The following is a 13,323-nucleotide window of genomic DNA, read 5'->3' on the forward strand; positions in this document are numbered from 1 at the left end:
TTCTGCACAGTAACTTCCTTATCTATAACACCATCGGCGAGCAGCTCATCCGCTGCCGCGGCTTCCCTCCTTGCTGGTGTAGTTTCTGCCCTTCGTCCTCGTCTCGGCCCGCCGGGCCTGAAGTCCGATTTGTCACGGCGAAACCTGCAATTGTATTCAAGGCCAAATATAGGGGTGGGAATGCTAGGGTGGGCTGTCTATGTGTCACACAACAAAGCTGCGCACAAGGGTGTAGCCCTCTCCCTTACATCCTCCCACCTAACCGCCCGGCCCGGCCAAGTTGCTTGCGTGTGTGTGTGTGTGTGTGTGCAGTGAGGTCCAAGCTCTTCCCACCCTCCTCCCCTCTGGTGAGGCAGAGAGATTACTCCCTCCTCCTCCTCCTCCTCCCTCTCGTCTCGCTGCTTTATTTGGAATGTCCTTCTGAGACGGGTGTCCTGTCACTCCTGTCTACGGCACTGACCTTGATCCGTCTCCGCTTGGATCCGTCTCTTTCTCCTCCCGCGCGTCCTCGCGTCCTCCTGCTGCGGCCCGGGTCACGTTTTTTCCGCAAAAATCGGAAAACAATCGAAAACAACCACCAGGCGGGGAAGCGCCAGCTTTTTTGACGGGCATGTGATTTGTACAAAGTTACAAGCCGTTGTAAGACATGAATTGGATGTTCCCTATTATTACATGGTAGAAAAAAAATGAACGGCCTTTAATGTTGAGAGCCTGGAAAGAGAGATGATTACGGTTTATGTGCCGATTATATGGCCACAAAAACCAATGCTGAGTCACATGGGTCAAGATAGGATGTGAATGAAACAAGCACACACACTTTTAGAGACACAAACAAACACACACACGCACACAGATAGAGGGAAGAGTGGAACTTTCTCAATGACCATGTCATCACTATGACACATAAAAATAGTGAGAGTGTGATATAAAACACATAAATGAGCAGTTTTCCCAACAATCTTTTGCTTTTTCCACATGATGCCATGGATTGACTTTTATTCTCCGAGGGTTGAATAAGGACGATAGTGAACGGGGGTAAACACCCGTTAAATATCCACCTGTTAGCATTACAAAGGTTAGCGTGAGGCTGAGTATACTATCCTCCCAGAGCGTCTGGCGCTCGTAGGATCATAATCTTGCTCTACAAAGCTGCACGCATCACTAACAGTGACGTCAACGCCCCGCAACACTCATTTTAAATGTGGGTCCAATGTGCAGTTCTTCCTTCAAACTTCAAGAGCAAGGCCCAAACACAACATATTAGCGCTGGCATTAGCAACAGGTTGAGGCCCCTGAGCTAAATCCTGGTCCACACTCCCTGTTGGACACCAGGAGCCATCAGGAGGATATTTTTCCTACCTTGGGGGGGAGGCGCCACACGCTCCTCCCAGGGCCGGGTCTAGGCAGGGGCAAGAGGGGGCCTGGCCCCCTCAAATAAATGTTGTGCCCCCTCAAACTAGGTGCTGGAGCTAGGTGCTGGAGCACAATGCCCCCTCAAGATTTGTGGCTGCCCCCTCATACATGCCTGTCTAGACCCGGCCCTGGCTCCTCCGCCCCATGATGACGCCTCCGAAATATGCAGCGCGTGGGGCTACCTACACCTGTGACTCACCTGTGCATGTCTAATGCCCCGGAGATGATCCTCCACACACACAGGCCACCAACACCACCACGGGCAGGGGGGGGGGGGGGGGGGGGAGGGGCAGGGGGAGGGGCTTCAGTCTGCGCCGAGGTGCAAGACGCTGCCCGCACGCTTTTCATTTTCACCTCCCCCACCACGACCCTCTGCCCCTGCTGCTCGCCTCTCCTGTTCCCCCCCCCCCCCCCTCCGCTCCTATTCCCGTCTCCTTCATCTTCTGCCCTGCCTTGTTTTTCTCAGCTATAGATTTCATTGTGTATCCGGTGAGAGAATGTGGAGGGGAATCAAAACACAGCAAGTAGTTATTTCTTTAAAGCATTAGAGGACACAAAGAAGGCTCTCTGGCTCGTTTCTTTCTCCGCCTCCTCATCCTTTTCCTCCCAACTCTCCCACTGGCAGAGGGTTACTGTTCTAGTTCTGGTGTTTCAACGCATGCTTTTGCACACGTCTCTTGTTCACATGCACACGACTAAAACATACATGCTTGTGTGTGTGTGTCTGTGTGTTTTTGTGTGCCTCACAGTTGTCAAACTACGAGGCTCTTCAGCCCCGTGCGTGTGTGTGTGTGTGTGTGTGAGTGTGTCATCAGCTGATGAGGTGTTTACTAGGTTCCGTCTCTAGCCTGGAGGGAGCCCGAGCACACTTGAGTCCCGGCCACCACACACTACAGTAATTGGCCTTTTCCCACCCGCATGAGCTTCATTACCCGCACATCCATTTGCAATGCAGAACGTGATGTGCCACTGAGTATATGAAGTGAATGCATAAACACATTTTGGTTCAATTTGTTTGAAAGGCCCCACAATTATTGATTTAAGGGGCCCGCCGACTGCAGCCACTATTGAGTTTCTAATTGCTCAGTTTCAAATGGTTAATTATGTCTCAGTGGGTGTTTTGATTATCTGACCGAGAGGAAACCACCGATAGTGAATATTAACAAAAGTGAATCTGATATGTTCATTTCGGGAAGTAAAGCTGCGTTCTGAGTAAAGGGCGACGCAGGCGCGGAATTGAGAGAGCAGTCGTTCGATAGTCATTTCCTTCCATCTTCTTAGTCTGTGTATACTCTCTCGGGCAATAAAAACTTAGATCAGTAACACAAAAATGTCCAGTTCCCCCGAAATGTCATGATTTAAAATACCAATCGTCATAGTAGTCGTCGTGTGGAAGGGTGCAGACAACGACTGCAGTGTAATTCAGAATGTGATGCTGGAAAATGTGTCAGAATCACTCGACTTGTCCCCAATCATCCCTCGAAGCCGCTTGACCGCACTGGGAACACGCGTGCTGCTTTCCCACCAGGCGGCGCTGCCCCCGTGAGGTCACCGGGTAATGACACCCCCGCCATCACTACCCCCTCCTTCCCCGCCCGCCTCGTATTGCGGGCCTCTCTGAGGCCGGGCCTTCATGCTGTCACTCTGTGCTCAGAATATCCTGAGACAAACGTCCTGTCCCCCCCCCCCCCCTCCCCCCGTCTGATGACGTGGACGCTGAAACAACATTTCAGTGCACCCTCAGCAACCATTTTCTTTCCGCCCTGAGCCGCGTTAGATGTGCCAGTACGTGGAGAACAACCGATCACGGAGGTCGCGTTGTGTTTTTTGGGAGGGAACCGGTCCCGACCCACTGGGGAAATGTTGCACACTGTCGTCGTATCCTGACAGATTTCTAAAATCCGATCCGAAATCCGCAGCTGCGGCCACGTTATTGAATCACTTGACTGATGACTTCTGGTGTCTTACTGTACTTTTCCATGTTTTGTTAAAACGTCCTCCTCCTCCTCCTCTTCCTCCTCCTCCTCGCCGTCATTTATGGTCCATCAGCTGAGGTCAAACATTAGGGAAATAGTTTCAAATGTTTTTTTTTCATACTGTTATTTCACAAATCAGAGGCAACTGTAGTACTTTTTATATTTCACATGGACATGGACAACATACACATGATAACCATATAAAGTACAACCCAATGTTATTCATATTTAAAGATTAAGAGACATTTTCCCATTGACCTTAATGAATAGTTTCAGTTAGATGAGTATTCAATTGTTGATGAATAAAAGAAAAGGATAGAGAAAAAGAATTCGCCTTTATGTTCCATAATTTTCTTGTCTCGTGGCTGCGTGATGGCTTAAACTGGTGCCGTCATCATGCTCTGTCGTTCCGGTCCCCCCCCCCCCTCCCCCCCCACAAAACCTGTGCTGTTCCATCAAGCCTCTGCAGCCGTGGTCTCGGGTGTGCGACAGCTAATGGGCAGAAGACGCGTGTTTGAGATGCCATTTCGGTCCGAGCACGGATAACTGGCTGCGCTGGGTGACTGTCGGAAGAGGGGCAATAGTCAGTGTCTCCTGGGGGGGGGTCGAAGGGCGAGGTCAACGCCACCCAGCCGTGCCTCCGCTTCTCAGGCGGGCAGGAAAAGGCACCGGAAGGCGAGGGGGGGGGCGGAGAGATGAGGACATGGAAAGGGAAGCTGGTGAGAGGCTGTGAGAGTCGGTGCTTCTGCTTGGATACACCTGCACGAGGATGCTGATCACACACACACACACACACACACACACACACAGACACACACGTAGCGGTTGCTTACTCTGAGGATTCATCCTGGACATCAGGCCAAACCGCTTATGCGTCGCCATGGCAATAACCCCAATCAGATCTTAGTTCTATGCGCACCATGGCAACAAGTGAAATGTCCCACCGCCAAATGAGATTTTCTCAATCAATTACTCCAAGTGGGCTGTTCAGAGGGGGGGGGAGACAGCGGGTAGGACATTCGTGTGTGGCAGATATTGCTCAATGTTAAGATATTACATCCTCATGTGGGAACCGAGAATCGATGCAGAAAGCGCTATTAATGCAAAAGGAGAGCTTAAAAGAGTTAATGAGCAACAGCAGATACAAACTTCAGTTTGGCTTAAAAATACACAATCAAGGAATCAAGAAAGTAGACACAAACACGCCATGCTGACGGCAAGTTTTTCTAATCTAAAGGGGTCATCACGTACACACATCCTTTCTCATCTTTTCCATTAGTGTGTGACTCAGACACAAAGTGAAGAGGCCCACCTCATGAAGGCCGGACACGACCAACCCAGAAACAAGAGCCGTTTCACATCAATCTGCAAAAAAACAACAGATAGCAAAACTCACAATGGGTATCGGACCCGATCTTCTCGGAAAAAGAAACACTATCTCGGTTTTGTGAAAACATCCAAATCCGCAGGTGGTCAACGGACTTTCAGCGACTTGTGCTGGATGCCTGTTTGACTCGTCTCTGCAAACAAACTTTACCTTCTTAACTAACTGGTGCCACACACATTAAATCCTTTAAAAAAAAAGTGGTCCTTTCTTTTTTCCTTTCCATTGCATTCGACAGAATAGAAAGACCCTCAAATTCTGGCATCAGCACAATACTGTGCCCTAAAATCGCGCGTGGGCGTGTTTGTGTGCGACGGTTGATGTGTGTCTGCCGTCTAATGGCACCAGGAAGCCTGTCGCTGGTCCCAGTGAGGCTTCTGGTGCCGTCGGCCGCAGGCTGATGCCCAGGGAAGCGATGTGATTAGAGTCACCTGTTACCACGCTATGGACAGAGCAGAGTGACAAATGCATTGACTCACTCACCGGTATACATTGTGTGAAATACACACTGGTTGATTTAAAAAAAAAATGTTAATGTTAACCATCCTAACATTAAACAAAGCAGCCTCATTATTTGTTTGATACAAGCCAGTCTGTTGCACTCAATGTCTTGTTCTGGAGTTTATTTTTCGCCTCTGGATTGCACCCACTGACAGGAAGTGCACCCCGTGAGTGGTTTGCAGGGGCCGACGTTCTTTCCCACGATGCCCCTTCCTTCCTTTCTTCTTTCTTTTTCTTCCTTGTTCTTTACCCCCCTGACACACACACACACACAGACACACACACAGATAACAAAGGTCCAGCATCAACTCCTCCATGTACACCGCTGCACTTCTCACATTACGCTTCAATCATCTCTATCCATTAGAGGCGATCTTCAAATGACACTCAATTTCGTTTGCAACCTGCTCATTTTTTTGTTCCTTTCATTTCCACTTTTGTCTCTCATCGTCCACTTGCCCAAATGGTGGAAGGATTTCATTTGATTTCTTTTTTTTTTCAGGTAAGGGTCACTTTTATTTTTTATTTTGCCTTGTTATTTTAGTTGTTTGAGGCGTATATTAAGTTAGCAGGCTTCACATTTTTACACTTGAAGCTACTTAAGCCAAGAACTTGCATTTTGTGTTGATTTTGCGCACCCTGTGGACAAAAGGGGTAATGTTTCTAAGCTGTTGTTTTAATGCAACAGGCCCTCTTTTAGTTCTGGTTCGAATGCCCCGTTTCCTTCCAGCGGGGTCCATAAATACAGCCTGGGCCTCCGGTACCACGGCGTCCGTGCCCGAGTCCGCGCTGAAGGACTTACCCATCGCCCCCCCGATGACAAGCCTTGGGGATAACTGTATAGAAGCCAATCTTTCACACTGATGCTCTCATTTAAAGAGGCATCAGTATTCAATTGAGGCTCTTTGATTTCCATTTATGAATATTAATCAGAAGGTGAAAAGTTAAATATCCCCAGTTATAGCAGCTTAAAGTTGGACCACGGAGATGATAGTTGAGAGTTAATGAGGTTTGGAGAAGGCGTTTTTTACTTCATTAAATATTCTCCAGTATGTGAACACATAGGCACACAGTTTAAAATCCTGTAGCTTGTTTCTATCTGGAGACTTTCCTCTCCGGGAAAATACTGCACCATACAACCATACGAGTCCTTCTAATTAAATATTTAATCTCCATAACTGATTATACTTCTCTGTGCCTAAATCACTTTGTGAAAATTACATCATCAATAAACAAGGCTCTCAAACACAACTCGCTTAGATTTAGGGAAAGCGGATGTTTTGGGTTTAATTTAGTTTGTAGTCAAGTTTAAGTGATCTCCACAAGTAAGACCACATTAATGGTCGTAGTTAAAGGAAATCAATCCTGATGGTGAGTGAGAAACGAAGCGTAATTCAACATTAAGGTTTTTTATGATGGTCATCTCTTGCATGCTGCATGCTGTAGCGTTGGCTGCACATTTCTGTCATAAAACCATTGCACTGTTGTTTAATTTATCTGCGCACCCGGACATTAGCATATGCACATTGAGTTATGTTTCCTTCAACTGTGACCCCTCTGAAACGGCTCGCTTTGCAGCAACCGCACAACTACCAAAATCTTGATACCATAGACAGGACGGAGCATCTGTGAGAGTCCTTTCTTCTGCCTCGCACCCTTATCAGAGGAAACGGTGTATCAGAGAATCTACGAACAGTGATTCACCTCAGCTCCAACTCATGCACGGTGCGTGGAACGCATTGTTCTGTGATAATGATATTTTTTAAGCAGAAAATAGAGCACCATTGTCTCTTTTTTTTTTAGCCTGTTAGTCAAGATGCTGGCACCTGATATGAGAAAGGCCCAACCGACGGGGGAGGGGCTGGTTTTACCTGGTCTACAAAGTGGGACGAGGTTTGCTGATCCTAGTTCAGTTTGTGCGTTTTAAACGAGGCGGGTCAGAAAAATGTCGGTGTTTTTGTAATTGACTTATCATTTTGAGTCAATGAGAGTCAATGGAAGGTGTAAAAGTATCTGTAATTTAGTAAATTATCAGCAGAATATTAACGAAGAAGCTGGGCCTTTCTATCCAGTTCATTCCATTCACCATAAAAGCACTCGCATGGTTATTCAAAATAAAATGAATTTAATTGTTTTACCATTCGCTAAAATCATTTTTGAAACTCATTTTCTTGAGCCCAGGGTTTGCGAGCCGTCGTGAGAAACTGGAACCTCATCTGTGCCCCCTGTGACTCACCGGTGACGTTTTCGGAGCATTTCTTGTCTATGCGTGTGAGTCAAGCCTTGAATTCCTGTCCCCTTCTGCGTCAAACGTCACCCCGAGTAGCAGAAATCAACAACAACCCCCCCCCCCCCCCACCCCCATGTAATCAGCGTACAGGTGAAACATAGTCCACATCATTGTGTAATTAACAGGATGCTGCACGAGATGTCCTACATGTTCTGACTTGCCCAGTGCATGCTGGGAGAGGATTTGTGACCTGGAAGAGAGACAGAGGATGCCTTTGGGGGGGGGGTCTCAGCATAACCATTTGATTTCACTTCACTCTGACTTTACTAGCAATGCTTTTAAATCAATGTTTTTTCAGCATCTTCTATAAAAAAAAGGAGTAGTAAATTAATTGTATGTATAAATCCCCATGAAAACAGTGAAATATATGTACAAACTTGATTATTTTGTAGAGTTTTCACATGTACTTTAAGATTTACCTGAGTCATTATTAATGTGAGCTTCTTGTTCTCTGAGGCGTTGATGGATTTCTCGATGACTTGACAATGTCAAGAAACTAGACCATCATTAATACCACTGTAATCAAGACTCATCCGATTTAGGGAACACTCTGAGCAATAAGCTGCCGAAGGTCAAGTTCCAATGTGAAGCCCACTAGGTAAAAGGTCATGTGTGATATAAATATCTCAGCCTCGATCAATCTCGTAATTCAAAAAGGTAAATGTGAGGTGCTCTAAATGACACATAATCTCACATCCTCTCTCTCTCTCTCTCTCTCATAAAATCGCCATGTTAAAAACTGATAACAAGCCCCGCGAGGTGCAGTAAACTGTTGACTGTTGAAGAAACACAACAACCATCTGCGATGCAGTTTCCTTTCCACCTCCCCAGTTCACGCACGTCTCGCAACTTCCTTCTGTGTGTGTGTGTGTGAGAAATTGAGGGCAATCGATTGAGCTGGAGATGAGCGCGGGGAGATGTGGATGCGGGGCGGCTGGGCCCTGAGCGAGTTGCTGATAGGTCGCCGGGGTCACCCACCCACTCCTCATTTCCCATACTGCAATGCCGACTTGGTGGAGCACGAAACCAGTGGTGGGCGTTGCTTTTCAAGTGAGGTTTGAGGTTAAAACTTATCTTCATTATCTGCAAGTTATTGGTTTAGAAATAAATAAATATCGTCGGGGTATAGATCTATATATTTGGACAACTTCCTCATTGTATTAAATAAAATAATGTGTCCAGACTTTTGACTGGTACTATATACAGTGGATATACGTATATCTATATATATAGTGTATAGATACGTGTATGTGGGACAGAAACCATGTCATCCCATGAGGATACAGTATAGTGTCTTTTAATGAATAGAACATTAAGTTATTAGACAAAGATATGAATTCTGCCTTCAATTACTTCAAGATTAGCATTAATTACAATATTGAGGTGAAATACTTGAGGATTTTCATTTCATACTTCTCTTCGACTCATTTCAGCAGAAAATATCATTCTTTTTACTCTGCAACGAACCACGAGAGGTCCCTGAGCATGGAGCCATAACTTGGCAGCCAGAATATTACGCCTTTTGCTGCAGCAGGATGCGAGATCAGCTGTGGAAAACACACAAGTGTACACTCACTCATTCACGGACTCACAGTCACACACACACACGGCCCGAAGACACAACCTCTCCCCAGGCGTCAGAGGGGTCATGTTTTTCTTCTGTTATTTAACTTTATTTTTAAAGTACTACTTTTACTAAACTAATGGGGTGTTTGTACAAAACCATCGGTCACCATGAGCGCACTTAATCGACTCAGTGTGTCTGCATGTGTGTACGGGTGCAGGTTGAAGAGGAGGATCAACAAATTGGGAAACCGCCACTATCCCACAACTATGCTACTTAAATGATAAAAAAAGAAGTAAAGAAAAGCACCAATTTCCATTCATTTTTTTTGGCGGCTTCAGGAGAGGACACAAGTACTTCATGGACATTTTGTAATACAGCAGATGGGACGCGTCCAAGCCGGGTCAGCTGATCGACGGGGGTCTCGGGGAAAACTACGAGGGAGGAACAGTTCTCCGTCAATGGAAGCCTGATGGTGATTTCACTGGTCAACTGACCGCTGATGAAGCACAAACACGGAGCTGTTGTTTGTGAGTCAACTCCTCTTGTTTTTGTGGATGACTTTTTCTTTTTCATCGCTGAGTCACTTTTTTTGCACAAATGGCTGATAACTGGTATAATAAGTGGATGCTAAATACTACGTTGATGTATTGTCTTGAGGATGTGTAATAACTTTGACTTTTAATCATTTGATTCATTCTGAATGTAGCGCTGCAGACACATGTGCACCTGCCAACCTTTACCCTTTACCCCTTTCGACTCTGTTACGTGCACCCCCCCCCCCCCCTCCCGTCGCCTTGAGATGATCCTCAACTGGATGCTTCGTACATTTGTGAAAATAATGAGTCCTGTGCTGAGAGACACATGGGTGGGCTGCGTCAAAAGTTTTGAGATAGTAAGTAAAAGCCAACGGTGGGAGATTGAATAAAAATGGAAACACTGAAAGAGGTGGGTAGAGGGTAGCAAACTGAGAAAAATAGAGACAGATGGAGGGAAGGAGAAGGAAAGACTAGATCTAGAAAAGGGAGCAAATTAAAAAAAGATATGGATGGATGGATGGATGGATGAGGGGAGGGAGGGAGGGAGCGATGGAGAGAAGCACAAAGAAAAAAGGAGAGAGGGATGAAGATGAAGTGCGAGTTTGGCTCAGCGAGAGCAGCTGTATAGAGGACACTGTGGGTGGAAGTGGTAGAGTGAGTCGTGGGTGAGCTCAGAGTTTAACTGCCAACCCTCCCTGGTTTCACAAACTGTCCATCACACACACACACACACACACACACACGCGCGCGCATAGACGCGGTCCACGTAGATGCACACATGCATAGATGCTTCTTGCACATGCACGCACACACTTTCACGGGTGGCTTTTGGACAACATGGGAAAACTCTCCCCGTCCCCGTAATGAGTTGTATGCTTTCAGGCCGTTACCTCGGCCCGAGACGCCTGTGTTGGAACTGCAGTCAACGCTGCCACTTGAAAATGAGAGGAGGGGGGGGGGGGGTCAACTTGGTGCAGTCAATTGCAGAGGTTGCCTCTTCCTGCCGAGACTTCCGCCACGCTAAATAACGACAGAGCGGAGCGGATCCAGAAATAGAGTAACCCCCCCCCCCACCCTCCCTTGTCCCATGTGGTCCAGCTCTCTTGTGAACCTCTCGTCCAGCCGTGACTTTTTTTTCCAAGCGATCCCCTCCCTGCTGCCCCCCCCCCGTTATGGTTAGCATGCCGGCTAAATCTGTAGCCATGCGCCTGTAATTAGGCTTCGCCTCCGCCGGATTGAGTGCTGCACACTGGCAGCTGGCAGGACCGGCCCGACTGCTGCAGACACACACACACACACACACACACACACAGATGCACACGCCCCTCACGGTGACACGCATGGACGCACGCACACGGGCGCGCGTTCCGTCTCGTGTGAAATAGGTGGACGGAGGGAAAGGCCGGAACAGCGGCATCTGACAGTTACAGCGTACTAGGAGGGGAGGTGTGTGTGGGGGGGGGGGGGGTAAAGTGCAAACAAGGCTTGCTTTTCGACCCACGTCCCACGTCACACCCCCCCCTCCCCGTGCTTCTTCTTCAACAAGTCTCCTCAATGCATTCTAAAGTATTTTCCTCTGTCCTCAGGCCTCCTGCTTCACCCCCGTCTCCCCACTGCCCCTCCTTTCCTCCCTCATAATATCTGACCTCCCACACATGACACACACTCTCCATTACACCCCTGCCTGCCATCATTTCCCCCCCCCCCCCCCCCACCCCCTCCCCAAATTCTTTCTATCATTCCCACTTCTCCTCTCTCACCTCTTCCCCTGCTCAACCCATCCCGTTCTAGTGTTGTTGAGTGTAGAGTGGGCAGGTTGACCCGGCAACACTAAAAACCACAGTAGTTATGAGAGCTTTTTTACTTCAAGCTAAATATATATTTTATCAAAAAAAAAAATGGAAGGGAGAAAAAAAAAAAGAGAAGAAGAAAGACACACGCTTGTGATGTCACCTCCGCCCTGTGAGGGGGCTCCAGCTCAGAGGCGGCGTGCACACGCGAAAGCACAGGCCCGTCGTACACAGAAGCACAAACAAGTGCAGCAGCCATGTTGCACACACGCAATCGCCGCTTTATTGGTAGTCAGCGCTTGAACCGGTCACACAGTAAACACTGGCTTCCACGTTTGAGTGACAGCAACCACACGGTGCCGCGAGTGAATGAGATGGATAACTTCAAAACGGGTCATAGAGACGGCATCATTCAGGGGCTTCGAGGTGTGCCGTAAATCGCAGATATTCTCTTTGATACCTAACCGATGAAGCAACAAAAGCATCCTATGCCCCGATTAAAAAGTCAAGTATCCTCCTCGGGTCAAACTACCATGAAGATGTTTATGTAAATAAAACATTTCCTGTCCTTTCAGCAGTGTGTGTTTATCCTTCTCACCAGCAGGGACTGAAGCCCGTAACTTGTGCTTTTGTGGCCTATAACTGCCTGCTTGTTTCTGACCAGGGCCTCGGGTTTCCCCCCCCCCCCCCCCCCCCCGTTAGGATGAAAGGCATCGAGGCCAGTCATTTGTGTCACCGCGCGGCTTCGTCAAGTCTGCCAGGACGTTTTCCCCCGAGCTCCTCCGGTCCCGGTAGCCCTCGTGTGCCACCAGGGGAACGGCTATTTTAGCCGCTCTGAACTGCAGAACCCACAATCCTCCGCTGACCAGCACCCTCTCCTCTCTGCTGTCCATAATGATCATGTGGATATTGATAGACCAGAGGGATTATTATCATTCACCAAATATACTCTTACATTGTCCCACACGTGTCTGGCTCACTCTGGAGAACGGCAAACGAGTAATCACGAGGGACGGCCGTATTCTGGGGATCCGTCTTCGTTTGATTCCCCCTGGGACCTGAGGTTCGCCCCCCCGACGCTACGCTCACAGGGTTCTGCAGGATGTCCCGTGGCTGTGCTTCCTCACGCTATCGTAATCACACAGAACGTGGCAGACAAATATCAATGTGATTTGTAAAATGCAAAAAAAATACAAAAAATAATTGTTGATGCATACGTGGAAAAAACATAGAGATCTGTTTTTTCTCTGACTTCTGAATAATAAATGAATGAAATCTTCGGCCCAAATTGGCTGCTCTGTTGATCTGAGGTCATGAACTTTTGTTTGGAGAGCAAAACATGGTATTTTTTTTAGGCCATGGGTCAATTGGAACCTGACCTTCGATCAGCCAGCATCATGTTTAAAATCAAGTTGTATCTCTGTTGAATGAAATTCCCCGTGTTCTCGTAGGCAAATACTAGAAAGATAAACATGGTGATTTATTTAGCTGCAGCATGACTTTAGAACAGTTTTGTTTCAACACGGATGATGCACAAAGAGTGACTCCCACTGCAAAACGTTACATTGCACTTGTTTTCTTTTTCGTTTTGCCATTCAACTCGACAACTTCTCTCAGTTGTCCATGATGTTCGATACCCACCCCGCCCCCACCCTCCGAAAAGTCTAACTGGCCAGCGGGCAAACTCGCTCATATCGGAAGGCTCTGAGCGAATGGGAAACAAACAGCAGGGGGGCATATCTGCCGAGACCCACAGATGGATGCCGTTTCTGTTTCAGGACCCTACTGAGAAAACCGCAACGGACGGGTGGCTGAAAACAGACACCTTAACCTTTAAAGCCGTCTCTCTCTCTTTCTCTCTCTCTC

The sequence above is a fragment of the Pungitius pungitius genome, chromosome 18, assembly GCF_949316345.1.
Source record: "Pungitius pungitius chromosome 18, fPunPun2.1, whole genome shotgun sequence".
Taxonomy (NCBI): Eukaryota; Metazoa; Chordata; class Actinopteri; order Perciformes; family Gasterosteidae; genus Pungitius; species Pungitius pungitius.